This window comes from Vanellus vanellus (genome assembly GCF_965231255.1).
Source record: "Vanellus vanellus genome assembly, contig: HAP1_SCAFFOLD_53, whole genome shotgun sequence".
NCBI lineage: Eukaryota > Metazoa > Chordata > Aves > Charadriiformes > Charadriidae > Vanellus > Vanellus vanellus.
This window is the reverse complement of record NW_028128477.1, coordinates 59,904-76,534: the sequence shown is the minus strand read 5'-3', so window position 1 is coordinate 76,534 and position 16,631 is coordinate 59,904. Positions and strand designations below refer to the sequence as shown.

The 16,631-nt window shown below is 52.5% G+C and overlaps 1 protein-coding gene across 1 annotated transcript in view; it reads right to left on the bottom strand.

Moving 5' to 3' along the window:
• The window catches only part of LOC309684316 (olfactory receptor 14C36-like), a gene marked incomplete at both ends in the record, with an annotated part of 204,552 nt that overhangs the window by 162,188 nt on the left and 25,733 nt on the right, over positions 1–16,631 (bottom strand). The window lies entirely within an intron of this gene.

Genomic DNA, 16,631 nt, shown 5'->3' with positions numbered 1-16,631 from the left:
GCCCGGGGCACTGCAGTCCCCAGGGAGACTCAGACTTCTACAGCCAGAGACTTCCTTGGCATGCTGAGCAAAGGCTATGCCCACTTCCTCACCCTGCCTGCAGGTTCCTGAACTCCCACTATGGGAGGCCACTTCTGCTAGCCTCTCCTCTGACCTTCCCTTACAGGGGCTCGTCAAACTTTTCACCTGGTCCACAGAGTAGCTCCATACATCCAGCAAACCTCTTCACTTTCAGTGAACCCCACCCCAGATCCTTCCTGCCTGTCTCTCCTGGAAAGCCGAATCATAGAGTCATAGAATGGCTTAGGCTGGAAGGGACCTTGAAGATCATCCAGTTCCAACCCCCCTGCCCTTGGCAGGGACATGTCCCACTACACCAGGTTGCTCAAAGTCCCATCCAGCCTGGCTTTAAACACCTCCAGGGATGGGGTAACCATAGCTTCTCCGGGGAACCTGGGCCAGTGCCTTACCACCATTGAAATGAAAAATTTCTTCTGAATATCTAATCTAAATTTCCCCTCTTCCAGTTTAAAGCCATACCTCCTGGTCATATCACTACATGCCCTTGTAAAAAGTCCCTCCCTGGCTTTCCCGTAGACCCCCTTTAAGTACTGCAAAGTCACAATGAGGTCTCCCTGGAGCCTTCTCTTCTGCAGGCTGAACAACCCCAACTCTTTCAGCCTGTCCTCAGAGGAGAGGTGCTCCAGCCCTTGGATCAACTTTGTGTCCCTCCTCTGGACCCGCTCTGACAGGTCCATGTCTTTCCTCTGTTGGGGGCTCCAGAGCTGGATGCAGTAGTCTAGGTGGGCTCTCACCAGAGCAGTTCCCTTGACCTGCTGGCCACGCTGCTTCTGATGCAGCCCAGGATGCGGTTGGTTTTCTGAGCTGCAAGCACGCATTGACAGCTCATTTCGATCTTCTCATCAATCAGCACCCCCAGGTCCTTCTCCTCAGGACTGCTTCCAGCCATTCTCTGCCCAGCTTGGATTTGTGCTTGGGATTGCCCCAACCCAGATGTAGGACCTTGCACTTGGCCTTGTTGAACTTCATGAGGTTGGCATGGGCCCACCTCTCCAGGCTGTCCAGGTCCCTCTGGATGGTATCCCTTCCCTCCAGTGTGTCTACCTCACCACACAGCTTGGTATCATGACGAAACTTGCTGAGGGTGCGCTCGATCACACTGTCCATGTCACCAACAAAGATATTGTCCCAGTACCAACCCCTGAGGAATGCAACTCATCACTGCTCGCCACTTGGACATCGAGCCGTTGACCACAACACTTTGCGTGTGACCGTCCAGCCAGTTCTTTATCCACCAAGTGGTCCATCTGTCGAATCCATGTCTCTTCAATTTAGAGACCAGGATATCGTGTGGGACAATGTCAAAGGCTTTGCACAAGTCCAGGCAGGTGACATCAGTTGCTTTTCCCTTGTCCAGTACCACTGTAACGCGTTCATAGAAGGGCACCAAATTTTGTCAGGCATGACTTGCCCTTGGTGAAGCCATGCTGGATGCTACCTATCACCTCCTTATTTTCTATGTGCCTCAGCAGAGTTTCCAGGAGGATCTGCTCCATGATCGGGCCAGGCACAGGGGTGAGACCGACTGGCCTGTAGTCCCCCAGGTCTTCCTTATTTCCCTTTTTGAAAACAGGGCTTATGTTTCCCCTTGGCCAGTCATCAGGAAGCTCACCAGACTGCCACGACTTCTCAAATATGAGGGTCAGTGGCTTAGCAACTTCATCTGCCAGTTCCCTCAGGACCCGCGGATGTGTCTCATCAGGTCCCATGGGCTTGTGCACCTTCAGGTTCCTCAGGTGGTTTATACATGATCTTCACCTACAGTGGGCGGTTCTTCATTTTCCCACTCCTTGCCTTTGCCCTCTGCATCATGGGCAGTGCGGCTGCAGTCTTTGCCAGTGAAGACTGAGGCAAAAAAGTCATTGAGGACCTCAGCTTTGTCTCTGTCCCGGGTGACCAGTTCTTGCATTTCCTTCCGGAGAGGGTCCACATCTTCCCTAGTCTTTCTTTTCTCGCTGACATACTTAAAGAAGGTTTTTTGTTTGTCTTGATGCCCCTGGCCAGATTTAGTTCTATCTGGGCTTTAGCTTGCCTAACCTGATCCGGGGCTGCTTGAACAATTTCTCTGTATTCCTCCCAGGCTTCCCGCCCCTGTTTCCACCCCCTATAGGCCTCCTTTTCACTTGTGAGCATGTCCAGGAGCATCTTGTTCATCCATGCAAGCCTCCCTGCTTTTCTGCCTGCCTTCTTCTTTGTAGGGATGCATGACTCCTGAGCTTGGAGAAGGTGAGCCTTGAATATTAACTGGCTTACTTGGGCCCCTCTTCCCTCCAGCGCTTCATCCCATGGCACTATATTGAGCAGTTTCATCAAGGAGCCACAGTCAGCTCTGCTAAAGCCCAGGGTGGTCAGCTTGCTGCGCACCTTCCTCGCTGCCTTGATGATCTCAAACTCAACCATTTCATGGTCATGGCAGCCCAGGCTGCCCTTGAGCTTGACACTGCCTACCAGCCCCTCCTTGTTGGTAAGGACAAGGTCCGGCAGAGCTCCTCTCCTCGTTTGCTCCTCTACCACTGGGAGAAAGACGTTGGCAATACAATCCAAGAACCTCCTGGACTGCCTATGCCCTGCTGTGTTACCCTTCCAACAGATGTCATCAAACTTGCTGAGGGTACACTCTGTGCCCTCATCCAGGACGTTGATTAACATGTTGAACAAGACTGGCCAGTACTGACCCCTGGGGAGCACTGCTGCTGACAGGCCTCCAACTAGACTCTGCGCCAAACACTATGCTATCAGCCTCATTCCCCACAGTATTCTTGTGTTCAGTTAGGACATTGTGGTCTGATTGGGTGGATAAGTAGATGGGTAATAACTGAGACCAGTACTCGGGCTTGGAAGAACGTGGTGAACGCATAGTGTTCTGCCCAGAGGGATGTATCTAGTCGGGTTCCACCATGTTTCAAGGGCTTTTAATTACACAAAGGAGATGACAAAATCCTTTTTTTATAGCATTTGTAGCTGACACCTCATTGAGGAGAGCAGACACTATATTAGAGGGCAGGGTTGCCATCCCAAGGGACCTAGACAGGCTTGAAGGACAGGCCAACAGTAATATCATGTTATCCAACAAGGACAGATCTAAAGTTCTTTCGCTGAGGTTGACTAAGGGCCTGAAATGACAGAGGGCAGGGACTGCCTAGGTTGGTATCAGCACTGCAGGAAAGGCTCTGGTGGTCCTTTGGTTTCATTAGGCAAAACATGGAGCCGTCAGCAAAGGCCAAAAGCATCCTGGGTGGTATGAGCAGGAGCACAGCCAGTGGGAGTGATTATCGCCCTGGGCTCCGCACATTTGAGAACAGATCCAGAATACTCCCCCAGGTTCTGACCCCCTGCAATGCGTGAGAGACACTGGTAAACTGGAGCCCGTTCAGTGGAGGGCCACCAAGGTGGTCAGGGTTGGAGCACTTGTGCTGTGAGAAGAAGCTGAAAAAGCTGGGCTTGTCCAGCTGGAAGACAGGAAGATCTTGGGGGAACATGCAGCAGCATGTCCCAGTGGACAACAGGATGACGATGAGCCAGCAATGTGCCTTGGTAGCCAAGAAGGCCAATGGCATCCTAGGGTGCATCAAGCAGAGCGTGGCCGGCAGGTCGAGGGAGGTCATCCTCCCCCTCTACTCTGCCCTGGTGAGACCTCATCTGGAGTACTGTGTCCAGATCTGGGCTCCCCAGTTCAAGAAGGACAGGGAACTGCTGGAGAGGTTCCAGCAAAGGGCTACGAAGATGATGAGGGGATTGGAACATCTCTCTTATGAGGAAAAGCTGAGGGACTTGGGGCTTTTTAGTCTGGAGAAAAAGAGACTAAGGGGGGACCCTATCTATGCTTATAAATACTTAAAGGGAGGGTGCCAGGGGGATGGGAACAGTCTTTTGTCAGTGGTGCCCAGTGATAGGACAAGAGATAACAGGCGCTAACTTGAACATAGGAAGTTCCATCTTAACATGAGGAGGAACTTCTTTCCTTTGAGGGTGGCAGAGCACTGGCACAGGCTGCCCAGAGAGGTGGGGGAGTCTCCCACTCTGGAGACATTCCAAACCCGCCTGGACGTGTCCTGTGCAACTGCTGTAGGTGACTGCCCAGAGAGACAGTAGATGCCCCATCCCTGGAAACATTCCAGGCCAGGTTGGCCGGGGCTTGGAGACAGCTCATCCAGTTGAAGGTGTCCCTGCTCATGGCAGGGGGGTTGCACTAGATGGCCTTTAATGGTCCCTTCCAACCCAGACCATTCCATGATGCTAAACAGAGCCCGTTTTTAGTGGGAGGGGACCAAGTCTGTACTGGAAGGGTTTAATGGAATCCAGTTTCAAATGGCACAATGCCCAGTCATACTGGGAGGGGATGAGAGGATCCAGTTTATACTGGAAGCATGCTCAGCCTGTACTTGGAGGGGTTGAAGAGGACTAGTTTGTAGTGGGAGGGGCCAAGTTTGTACTGGCAGGGGTTAAAGCAACCCAGTTTGTACTGTGACAGAGCCCAGACTGTAGTGGGAAGGGGCCACGGGCTCCAGTTTGGACTGGGAGGGTGGCCCATTGTACCCTGGGAGGGTCTAACGGGATAAAGTTTGTACTGGGACAGGGCCCAGTCTGTTTGTACTGAGACGAGGCCCAGACTCTGCTGGGATTGGCTCAGAGGATCCCGTTTCTACGTGGAGAGGGCCCAGTCTGTACTGGGAGGAAACTGGGAGATCCAGTCTGTACTGAGATGACGCCCAGTCTGTACAGGGCAGTGTTAAAGCGATCCATTTTGTACTGGTACACAGAGCAGTCTGCACTGGGAGCTGGGCTGGGATCCACTTTGGACTAGGAAGAGGGTCTTTCTCCACTGGGAGGAATTAAAGGGATTCTCTTCATATTGGGACAAGGCCGCTTCTGTACTGGGAGGGAATCAGGGGATGCAGTTTGGACTGGGACAGGGCCCAGTCTGTCCTGGCATAAGTTAGAGGATCCAGATTGTATTGGAGGTGGCCGGTTGGTAGTGGGTGGGGACCGGGGAGTCCATTTTGGACTTGGCATTGGCCCAGTCTGTACTGGGAGGGGTTAAAGGGATCCAGTTTCTATTTGGATGGAGCCCAGTCTTTACTGGCAGGTGTTTAAGGGATCCAGTTTATAAAGGGACAGAACCCAGTCTGTACTTGGAGGGGTTAAATGGAATAATCTCTATTTGTTGACAGTCAGTTCTGTACTGGGAGGAGAGCACGGGATCCAGTTTGTACCAGGAGGGGACCCAGTCTGTACTGGGAGGGGGCCACAGCATCTAGTTCGTACTGCCACAGGGACCATTCTGTAGTGGGAGGGGTTAAGGGATTTGGTGTGTACTGAGAAGGGCGCAGTGTATACCGGGAGGTTTTAAAGAGATAAAGTTTCTCATGGAATGGGGCCCAGTGGTTACAGGGAGGGGGCCATGGGATCCAGTTTGTACTGGCACCTGACCCAGTTTCTGTGAGGAGGGGATGAGGTGGTGGAATTTGTACTGGGACAGGAACTAGTTTTTACTAAGAGGGGATGAGTGATCCAGTTTGTACTAGGAGAGGGCCCCATCTGTACTGGCAGAGGTTGAGGGGATCCACTTCATACTGGGTCAGGGCCCAGTCTCTACTGGGAGGGGTTGAGGAGATCCACTTTCTAGTGGGACAGGGGCCCAGTCTGTCATGGGAGGGGTTAAAGGGATGCAGTTTATACTGGGAGAAGGCTCAGTCTGTACTGGGACAGAGTTGGGGGTCCAGTTTGTACAGGGACGGGGCCCAGTCTTCTTGGGCTTGGTTCAAAGGGATCCAATTTGTACTTGAAAGGGCCCAGTCTGTGCTGGGAGGTTGCCAGGAGATGCAGTTTGTACTTGGATGGTGCCCAGTCTGCATTCTGAGGGGATCAGGGGATCCCACTGCTACTGGGATGGGGCCCAGTCTATACTGGGACACGTTAAAATAATCTACTTTGTACTGGACAGGACCCAGTCTGTACTGGGAGGTGTTAAATAAAGGCCAACAAGGCAGATATCATGGTGGGAGTCTGCTACAGAACACCCAACCAGGATGAAGAGACAGATGAAATATTCTAGAAGCAGCTGGGACAAGTGTCAAGATAGTCAGCCCTTGTCCTCGTGGGGGACTTCAACTTACTGGATGTCTGCTGGAAATGCAATACAGTGGAGAGGAAGCAGCCCAGGAGGTTCCTGGAGTGTGTTGAGGATAACTTCCTGACACAGGTGGGGAGGGAGCAGAGGAGGGAAGCACCCCACTGGACCTGTTGTTTGCCAACAGAGAAGGGCTTGTGGGGGGTGTGAGGATTGGAGGCCGTCTTGGGCATAGTGATCATGAAATGACAGAATTTTCAATTCTTGGAGAAGTCAGGAGGGGGGTCAGCAGAACTGCCACCTGGGACTTCCGGAGGGTGGGCTTTGGCCTGTTTAGGGGTGTGGTTAACAGAGTCCCTTGGGAGGAAGTCCTGAAGGGCAAAGGAGTCCAGGAAGGCTGGACATTCATCAAGAAGGAACTTGTAAAGGCACGGGAGGAGGCTGTCACCATGTGCCGAAAGACGAGCCATCAGGGAAGAAGACCTGGCTGAACAGAGAGCTTTGGCTGGAACTGAGGGGAAAAAAGGGGTTTATGACAGTTGGAAGAAGTGGCAGGCAACTCAGTTGGACTGCAAGGATGTCATGAGGTTATGCAGGGAGAAAAGTAGAAGGGCTAAAACCTACTAGAAATTAATCTGGCCATGCCATAAAAGACAATGAAAAATGTTTCTGTAAATACATCATCAAGAAAAGGAGGGTTAAGAAGAATCTCCATCCTTTATTGGATGTGGAGGGAAACATAGTGACCAGGGATGAGGAAAAGGCTGACGTACTTAATGCCTTCTTTGCCTCAGTCTTTAAGAGTAAGAGCAGTTGCTCTCTGGGTACCCAGCCCCCTGAGCTGGAAGACAGGGTTGGGCAGCAGAATGAAGCCCCACAATCCAAGGGGAAATGGTGAGGAACCTGCTACATCACTTAGAAATACACAAGTCTATGGCGCCGCTTGAGATCCACCCAAGGGTACTGAGGGAACTGGCGGGAGTGCTCACCAAGCCACTTTCCATCATCTATCAGCATTCCTGGCTAACTGGGGTGGTCCCAGTTGACTGGAAGATAACAAACGTGGCGCCCATCTACAAGAAGGACCAGAAGGAGGACCTGGGGCATTACAGGCCTATCAGTCCGACCTCGGTGCTGGGGCAGGTTATGGAGGAGATCATCCTGAGTTCCATCATGCAGCACATACAGGACAACCAGGCGATCAGACCCAGCCAGCATGGGTTTATGAAAGGCAAGTCCTGCCTGAGAAACCTGACCTCCTATGACAAGGTGACCGGCTTAGTGGATGAGGAAAAAGATGTGGGTGTTGTTTACCTGCGCTTCATTAAAGCCTTTGACACTTTTTCCCACAGCGTTCTCCTGGAGAAACTGGCTGCTCATGGCCTGGACAGGTGTACGCTCTGCTGGGTAAAACACTGGCTGGACGGCCGGGACCAAAGAGTGGTGCTAAATGGAGTCCAATGCATTTGGCGGCCGGTCACAAGTGACATTCCCTGGGGCTCAGTACTGGGACCGGTTCTCTTTAATATCTTTATCAACGATCTAGACAAGGGGGTGGAGTGCCCCCTCAGTAAGTTTGCAGATGACACCAATTAAGGTGGGAGTGTTGATCTGCCTGAGTGTCGGAAGGCTCTACAGAGGGATCTGGACAAGCTGGATCCATGGGCCGAGGCAAATGGTGTGGGGTTCAACAAGGCCAAGTGCCGGGTCCTGCCCTTGGGTCACAACAACCTCACGCAGCGCTACATGCTTGGGGCAGAGTGGCTGGAAACCTGTGCAGAAGAAAAGGACCTGGGGGTGTTGGTGGCTGAATATGAGCTGGCAGTGTGCCCAGGTGGCCATGAAGGCCCACAGCATCCGGGCTTGTACCAGTAAAAGTGTGGTGAGCAGGACTAGGAAAGTGATCGTCCCCCTGTACTCGGCTCTGGTGAGGCCCCACCTCGAGTACTGTGTTCAGTTTTGGGCCCCTCATGACAAGAAGGACATTGAGGTGTTTGAGCGTGTCCAGAGAAAGGCAATGAAGCTGGTGAGGGGTCTGGAGGACAAGTCTTGTGGGGAGCGGCTGAGGGAACTGGGGTTGTTTAGCCTGGAGAAGAGGAGGCTGAGGGGAGACTTTCTCGCTCTCTACGGTTCCCTGAAAGGACGTTTTAGCAAGGAGAGGGTTGGTCTCTTCTCCCAAGTAATGAGAGAGAGGACTTGAGGGAAATGGCCTCAAGTTTCTCCAGGGGAGATTTACATTGCGTATTAGGAAAAATTTCTTCAGCTAAAGGGCTTTCGAGCACTGGAACAGGCGGCCCAGGGAAGTGGTTGAGTCACCATCCCTGGGGGTATTTAATGGATGTGCAGATGTGGCACACAGGGACATGGTTTAGTGGTGGACTCGGCAGTGTTAGGTTTACAGTTGGACTCTATGATCCTAAAGGTCTTTTGCAATTCTCAATGATTCTGTGATTCTTTTGGGACTCTGGATTTTGTTTAGTCCTTGCCCCTTTTTGGGAGGCCAGGAGGTGTCACAGAATTTTCCTACACTCAGCCTCGCTCACCCTCACACCCCACGGCCACCAGGAAGAGCCCTGAGCCACCAGTGGGCAGGACTTGCCTTCCCAGGGCCTGAGGGTCAAGGTTTGGCCTTTCTGCTGCATCAACCAAACCAAGGGGTTCCTCAGCATTACAGCCACCTGCCCAGTGCCTTTGCCTACCTGCAGCCACAGCCTCCAGTTATCTCCTCTAACGAGTCCATGGGGAGGCTTTGGCAGTAACGACCCTCAGTGGGGCCAATCAAGGCTTCAAGGTACTTTGCTTCTGACTTGGACTTCTGGAGCACTTTGTTCAATCTTCTCTCAGTGCCTGAGGCTCATGGACTCAGCACCAAATACACCGTGGGGCTCATTAAAAGACAGAAAGCCCTAACAAGATGTTCATCGTTCTTGTAATTTTCTTCAAATCTTCAAGACTTGTACAGCCAATTAGAGAGGTTTCAGAGTGTAGTTAAGGAGGAGATTTCAAAGTGCACCTAAGAAAAATGTCTTTTTCATTTTAAAGGATATACTATATTACTCCTGATTATCACTTATGATTAGGATAGAAGCATTCTCTGATTGTTCTGGATACAGGGTGTCCCTTCAGGGGGTCTGGACAGGGAGGAGAAGCAGTCCCTGGAGGTCTGACACTGTAGGACAGCTTTGCTCCTCACCTCCCCACCCTCCCCATTTCTGACATTGGCCACCTGGGACTGACACCCCTGGTCCTTGCATCAGACTTCTCCACTGAAGTCTGCAGCTGGATGTCACAGCTCCATTGCCCCATCTCCCACCTGCGCTCCTCAGAGCCCTGGCTGCACCCAGGCGCAGGAGAACTTTTCCTGTTTGTAAGAAAAGAAAAGTAAAGCATAATCAGATTTCCTAAACAATAACACACAGTCCGCAATCACGCGCTCAGGACAAGCTACCTCTAATGAGGCTGCCTTTCTACAAGGGAGTTCTTATGAGAAAGAGTTTAGGAAGGTAGATAGACAAGACATATAAACACAATTAAGGAGTTGGCTGAGGAGACAATTAGATTGTTGAAAGACAGGCAAGCTCTGAACTCCTTGAAAGTCAAAGCAGCAGCACAGGTGAGAGGTATCTGAGTGAAGAAAGAGTAAGGGGAGGAGAAAACTGGCGAAGAATGGAAAGGGCCTTTGCCCAGAGAGTCTGCATCTGCAAAGATGACTTTAGAAATGAACATTGTCTCAGGAGAAGGGTAAGAATCTGAAAGATTAGAGGAAGTACACACAGTGTGTAACAGGGAGAAGAGTGGTAATAAGGTTACAGGGGAAGATCAATATTTCTTTGGAATATCCCTTTTGAAAGGTCATAGGATTGGCAGAGGTCTGTGGTGAGAGAGGACAAGCAAATGTAGCACCCGTCTTTGAAAGAGTCCAAATGTGCAACCCAGGGAGCCACAGGCTGTACAAGCTCACTTTGGTGAGGAGTGTTGTGCCATCAGTCAGAGCCCTCCTTGGTGGCATTTCTGGGCACCGATAACAGAAGAACATGTCCAAGAACCATCAGCATGGATTTCATAGAATAGAATCACAGAATCATAGAATTGTTGAGGTTGGAAGGGACCTTTAAGATCATCAAATCCAACCATTAACCTACCCTGGCAGAACCACTTCTAAACCATGTCCCCAAGTACCACATCTACCCCCTTTTAAACACCTCCAGGCATGGCGAATCCACCACCTCCCTGGGCAGCCTATTCCAATGCTTGATAACCCTTTCAGTGAAACAAAAATTCCTAATATCCAATCTAAACCTTGCCTGGCATAACTTGAACCCATTTCCTCTTGTCCTATCACTTGTCACTAGGGAGAAGAGGTCAGCCCCCACCTCTCTACAAGCTCCTTTCAGGGAACTGTAGAGAGCAATAAGGTCTCCCCTCAGCCTCCTCTTCTCCAGGCTAAACAACCCCAGTTCCCTCAGCCGCTCCTCATAAGATTTGTCCTCCAGACCCCTCACCAGCTTCGTTGCCCTTCTCTGGACACTGTCCAACACCTCAAGGTCCTTCTTGTAGTGAGGGGCCCAAAACTGAACACAGTACTCGAGGTGGGGCCTCACCAGTGCCCAGTACAGGGGTATGGCCAGTTCCCTAGTCCTGCTGGCGACACTATTCCTGATACAGGCCAGGATGCTGTTGGCCTTCTTGGCCACCTGGGCACACTGCCGGCTCATATCTGCCGGTCCTTTTCTGCCGGGCATCTTTCCAACCCCTCTGCCCAAGGCCTGTATTGTCCATGGGGTTGTTGTGACCCAAGTGCAGGACCTGGCACTTGGCCTTGTTGAACCTGAAACCTTGTTGAACCTAAAGTCTTGTTGAACCTGTTATTACGGAAATAAGAACAAATGAAGCGATGTCCTAAACCCAGAATTCAACAGACTACTGAAAGACAAATTTTAACTGCCTGAAGCTCAAAGCAGCAGTGGGATTGTTGAGAGGTGTTCCTAATGATGAAAGAGGAAGGGGAAGGGAAATGTAGAGAGCAATCACAAGTTCTTCTGTGCACGTGCACTGCTGGAAAGGTGCCTTCAGACATGGCCACTTCGTTTAGGAGAGGTGGAAATACGTGAAAGATGAGGGAGATTAAATTCAGAGCCTGAGAGAGAGAGTCCTGACAATGCAAAGAGAGGGAAAGGTCAGTAGCTCTTGTCTTTCTGTCAATGGACATCCTGAAAACTCCTCATCTACATCTCATGGGAGAAGACCGAATGTTTATTAAAAGTATTCTCTTGTTTTAGCTGATGAGGTCATGCTCATACACATGTCAAAATGTCTCAGGCTTCCAGGCAGCGCTCCGCTGTCTGACCATCAGTACCCAGTGGTGCCTCCAGAGGACCCCGTGTCTCCGAAGCACCTGCCTGGGCCTGGCTGCTGTCCCAGAGGAGCTGCTGGAGACCAGAGCCCCTGGGAAGCTGCAGCTGGAGCCTGGGCAGAGGGTCCCAGGCACCTACACTGGCACCGCACTCCCGTGTCCCTCTCACTGCATTCCACCCCAATTTTATGATCACTTGCCTTTGCAAACAAAGGCAGCACACAAAATCGCTGAGAAATCACTTATTAAAACAAGACAAAACCAAGCAAAGAGAATAACAACACCAAAAATGTTTGAAGTTTAGAGTTGCAAGAGGAAGTCAACCAAAGCACAAATACAGGCTGGGTGCAGAATGGATAGAGAGAAGCCCTGAGGAGAAGGACTTGGAGGTGTTGGTGGATAAGCTCAACATGAACCAGAAATGTGTGCCTGCATCCCAGAAAGCCAAGCACATCCCGAGCTTCATTAAAAGCAGCATGGCCAGCAGGTCGAGGGAGGTGATTCTTCCCCTCTACTCTACTCTTGTGAGACTCCACCTGGAGTACTGCATCCAGCTCTGGAGCCTCCAACAGAAAAAGGACACGGAACTGTTGGAGTGAGTCCAGAGGAGGGTCACAAAGATGATTAGAGGGCTGGAGCGCCTCTCCTCTGAAGACAGGCTGAGAGAGTTGGGGTTGTTCAGCCTGCATAAGAAAAGGCTTCAAGGAGACGTTATAGACCCTTCCAGTACCTAAAGGGGGCCTACAGGGGAGCTGGGGAGGCATTTTTTTCAGGGAGAGGAGGAGTATATAAACATTGCGAGAGTACGTAGGGATGCAACGAGGAAGGCTGAAGCCCACTTGGAATTAAACCTGGCCAGGGATGTCAAGGACAATAAGAAGGGCTTCTCCAAGTACCTCAGTAGTAAAAGGTAGACCAGGGAAAATGTGGGCCTGCTACTGAATGAGGTGGGTGCCCGCCCTGGTGACGGAAGATGCAGAGAAGGCAGAATTACTGATACCTTCTTTGCTTCAGTCTTTACTGGTAAGGCCGGCCCTCAGCAATCCCAGACCCAGGAGCGAAGAGAAAGAATCTGAGAAAATGAAGACTTTCCCTTGGTCGAGGAAGATCAGGTTAGAGATCATTTAGGCAAACTTGACACCCACCGCCCTGATGGGTCACTCCCAGGAGTGTTGAGGGACCTGGCAGATGTTATTACAAAGGCGCTCTCCATCATCTTTGAAAGGTCAGGGGGACAGGAGAGGTGCCTGACGACTGGAGGAAAGCCAAAGTCACGCCAGTCTTCAAAAAGGGCAAGAAGGAGGACCCAGGAAATGGCAGGCCGATCAGTGAGACCTGGAAAGGCTGGAGAGTTGGGTGGAGAGGAACATAATGAAGTTCAGCCAGGGCAAGTGTAGGGTCCTGCACCTGGGGAGGAAAAACCCCATGCACCAGTAAAGGTTGGGGGTTCACCTGCTGCAAAGCAGTTTGCTGAGAGGGACCTGGGATTCCTGGTGGACAATAAGTTGACCATAAGCCAGCAATGTGCCCTGTTGGCCAAGAAGGCCTATAGTCTCCTGGGGTGCATTACAAAAGAGCATGACCAGCAGGTGAAGGGGGGTCATCCTTCCCCTCTGCTCTGCCCTTCTGAGGCCGAATCTAGAGTAGTGTGGCCAGTTCCAGGTACACCAGTGCAAGAAACACAGGGAACTGCTGGAGAGAGTCCAGTAGAGGGCTACAAAGATGTTCAGGGGACTGGAGCACCTCTCTTATGAGAAACAGCTGAGAGAGCTGCGTCTGTTGAGCCTGGAGAAGAGAAGGCTGAGAGGGGATCTCCTCAATGCTTATCAATATCTAAAAGACGGGTGTCAAGAGGATGGGGCCAGACTCTTTTCTGTGCTGCCCAGCAAAAGGACAAGGGGAAATGGGCACAAACTGGAACACAGGAAATTCCATCTGAACACAAGGAAAAATGTCTTTACTTTGAGGGCAACAAAGCACTGGAACAGGCTGTCCAGAGAGGCTGTGGAGTCTCCTTCTGTGGAGATATTCAAAAGCCGCCTGGCTTCATTCCTGTCCAACCTGCTGAAGGTGACCCTACATTGGCAGGGGTGTTGCACTAGACTATCTCTGAGGGTTCCTTCCAACCCCTACCGTTCTGTGATCCTGTGATTCTGTGGTCTTCTATGTTTTTGTTGGCCAAAGGGATTCCCCACCAGCATCCAGGACAATGCCCCCAGATGCTGCCCTGTCTCTCACAATTGCTCCATTAGAGCTTGCAGTTCCCTGCACGTGTCCTGAACCACCTCTGGCACCTCAGATGTCACCCGGTGTTTGCATTGGAAAAGCTCCCTCCTGGCCTCTGTCTCCATTACTCACAGGGCACCTCAGAGGAGGAGCTCACACTGATTTAGGGCAGCTGAGCTGAGGCAAGAGGAATCCCCCCTCTGGTGGGTCTGTGGGGTGCACTGGAGAAACTGAATGCCCCTCCGGCCTCAAGAATACTGCTGAGGAACACTGAACATTGATGCCTCCTGTAGGTCCACACACCCTGGCAGAGCAGAGATTCCTTCCCACCACAGGGATCGATCCGTCCAGGGTTCAGAGAGGGACAGTCAGTGATGACTTCATTGTCCTTCAAACTCTGCTCCCCAGGAGAGACCCCGCTGCCTTGGAGGAGCTGTCAGCCCTGGAGGCGCAGGGACACCTCGAGGGATTGGGGCAGCGCGGGGAGGAGGCAGAGAAAGTCCCAGCAGGTCCTCTGCTGCTGAGCTGGGCCGGGCTGCTGAGCCGGAGGGAGGTCCTGGCAAGCGGGCAGCGCTGCAGAGAGACAGCTCTGCCCAGGAGCAGCTCCTCTGCACAGCGCAGCAGGGCTGAGGGCACTGCCTGCAGGCAGCGAGGGCAGAGCAGGGAGGCAGAGAGAGGTTGAAGGCAGTCTGGAGAGGGAGGATGCTGAGGGCGAGTTGGGGGAGAACTCTTCCCAAAGCAGAGCAGCTGCAGTAGATGGAGAGATCTCCAACAGCTGGCACCTCCCACAGCCCGTGGGATCTTTCAGGAGGACGCTCAGAACTTCTCTGCTGTGGAATAAGAGGACATTCTCTAGATTGGGGCTTCCCTGCTTCACCAACAGAGGCACGAGCATGACGGCTGCCTTCTCCCAGGAATGGTCAAAGGGCTGTGAAGGTGGGTGTGCAGGCAGGGGTGGGCAGGGCTTTCCTTGCCAGCAGGGTCCCTGCACCCCGGGGGCGTTGTGCTGGGCAGGGACTCTGCTGCCTGCCAGGGTCAGCTCTCCGCCTGCCCAGAGAGGTCCCACGTAGCTTCTGTGGGGAGAAGCTGTGGGTGGAAGGAGCAACCCCTGGCAGGGCAGGGTCATTCTGCTTTGAAGAGGGTGCTGTGTGGGTCAGGGCTGTTTACACCTCCAGATGACCTCTGGTCATTCCTGGAGGGACTTTTCAAGATGGAGTTCCCTTAATATGAAGGTAAATTTCTTTTGCTGTTTCTTCTCTTGGTTGGCTGGGTGGGCAGTAGCACATGTCCAAGAGGACTTTCAAATGAAAGATCAAAGGAGGGCTCATGTAGAGATAGGGAGCTTTCCTGAGTCTGTGTCTTCGGTTTCCAGCTCTGGGGGCTACAGACAGCACCAGCATCCCCTTTCCAGTCTCACCAGGGTCTGTGGCACCTGCCCTTTAGCCCCTGCACACACGCAGAGGCTGCAGGGCAGAGCTGGGCACACGGGGGCTGCCATGGGGTCTGCGAGCACTGGCAGGGAAGAGATGTGGGGGCAGGGAAAAGGCTGCTGGCAGGGAGAGCTCCAGGCAGTGGAGATGGGCAGGGAAGGAGGGAGCTGCTCCTGGAAGCCCTGCTGCAGGGGAGATAGGGGCACCTCCAGCCACCCCTGCAGTGCAGGTGCCTTCCCTGAGCCACCCAGCACAGCCCTCAGCCCTCACGGCCATGGGCTCTGGGGTGGGAGTCAGCTCTGTGCCCGGCAGAGCAGCAGGAGAGGCGAGGGGCATCCCTCCTGCCACGTGCCCCATTGCTGCTGCCCAGCGGTGGGGCTGAGGGCACCTGCCCTGCATGATCAGTGTCTGGGTGGTGGCGTGCCCAGCAGGGTGAGGGTAATGCTGTCCTGAGTGCCCGGCTGCCTCTCCCCGTGCCTCGCCCAGTCAGACCCTCATGGGATGTCTCCTGGTTTCTTCATGTGTCTCCTTTAAAGTTATCTTTTTATTGCTGTCAGCGTACTTGGGGATGGGAATTTCAGCTGCAGAGTCCCACACTGATCTTCTTCCACTCCTGCCGGTGTGTCCATGGGAACCAGTGTCCCAGCTTTCCTCTGACCTGTGGGGCTGTGGGCAATGCAGGCTGTGGGGGTGGGGAAGGAGTCCATTTTCTCTCAGTGAGATCCCATAAATTGGGTATGTCCTTTGGGTGTCCATGGAAGCTGTGAGCTGCCCTCCAGGATGCCAACCTGTCCCATAGCATCTTTGTGTTATCGCAAAGCCCCACAGAGAAACACAGAGACTCTGTGACTGAGGAAATGCTGTTGGGTGGGTGAAATGAGCCGTGGGTGTCCTTGGCTAGAGGTGGGCTGCTGAGACCTTGAGAAAGGGTGAGACATTTCATAGTCTGAGATGGATCCTTCTGCTCTCAGCACTGTCTGATGGCATAATAGAAGAGGGAATCCCCCTCCATCTCATGAAGGTGCAAGATGGAGGGACAAACCATCTCCCTTGACTCTGCTCTCTGCCCCAGGCAATCCTCACGTCGCACAGCACTAACTCTGTTCTCCTGGAGTGCAGCAGAAATGCTGAGGGTTTCTGACATCCCAGAACAGTGCCCAGGGGAGGTGGGGGAGCTGTAAAATACCCAAAGCCTCTCCAACTGCCTTCTGCCATCCTGGTTCCTTAGCAATGCATGTGCAGATGCTGACAAGCCCTTCTGCATTTTAGGTGGTTCCATCAGAACAGGCAGAACATCGGCACGGACCCCGGTCCTCACTCTTCCCAGGAACTCTTCCCTCCTCACAGCACAATCAGCAAGAGTAAACCAGAGCTCGAGTCAGGAAGCTGTGGAATGTCTCCTGGAAAAGGAAAAGGGCGTATTACAGGAGGGGTAAAGTCTATGGGAAATGGCTTTCATTTTCCTTAGGAA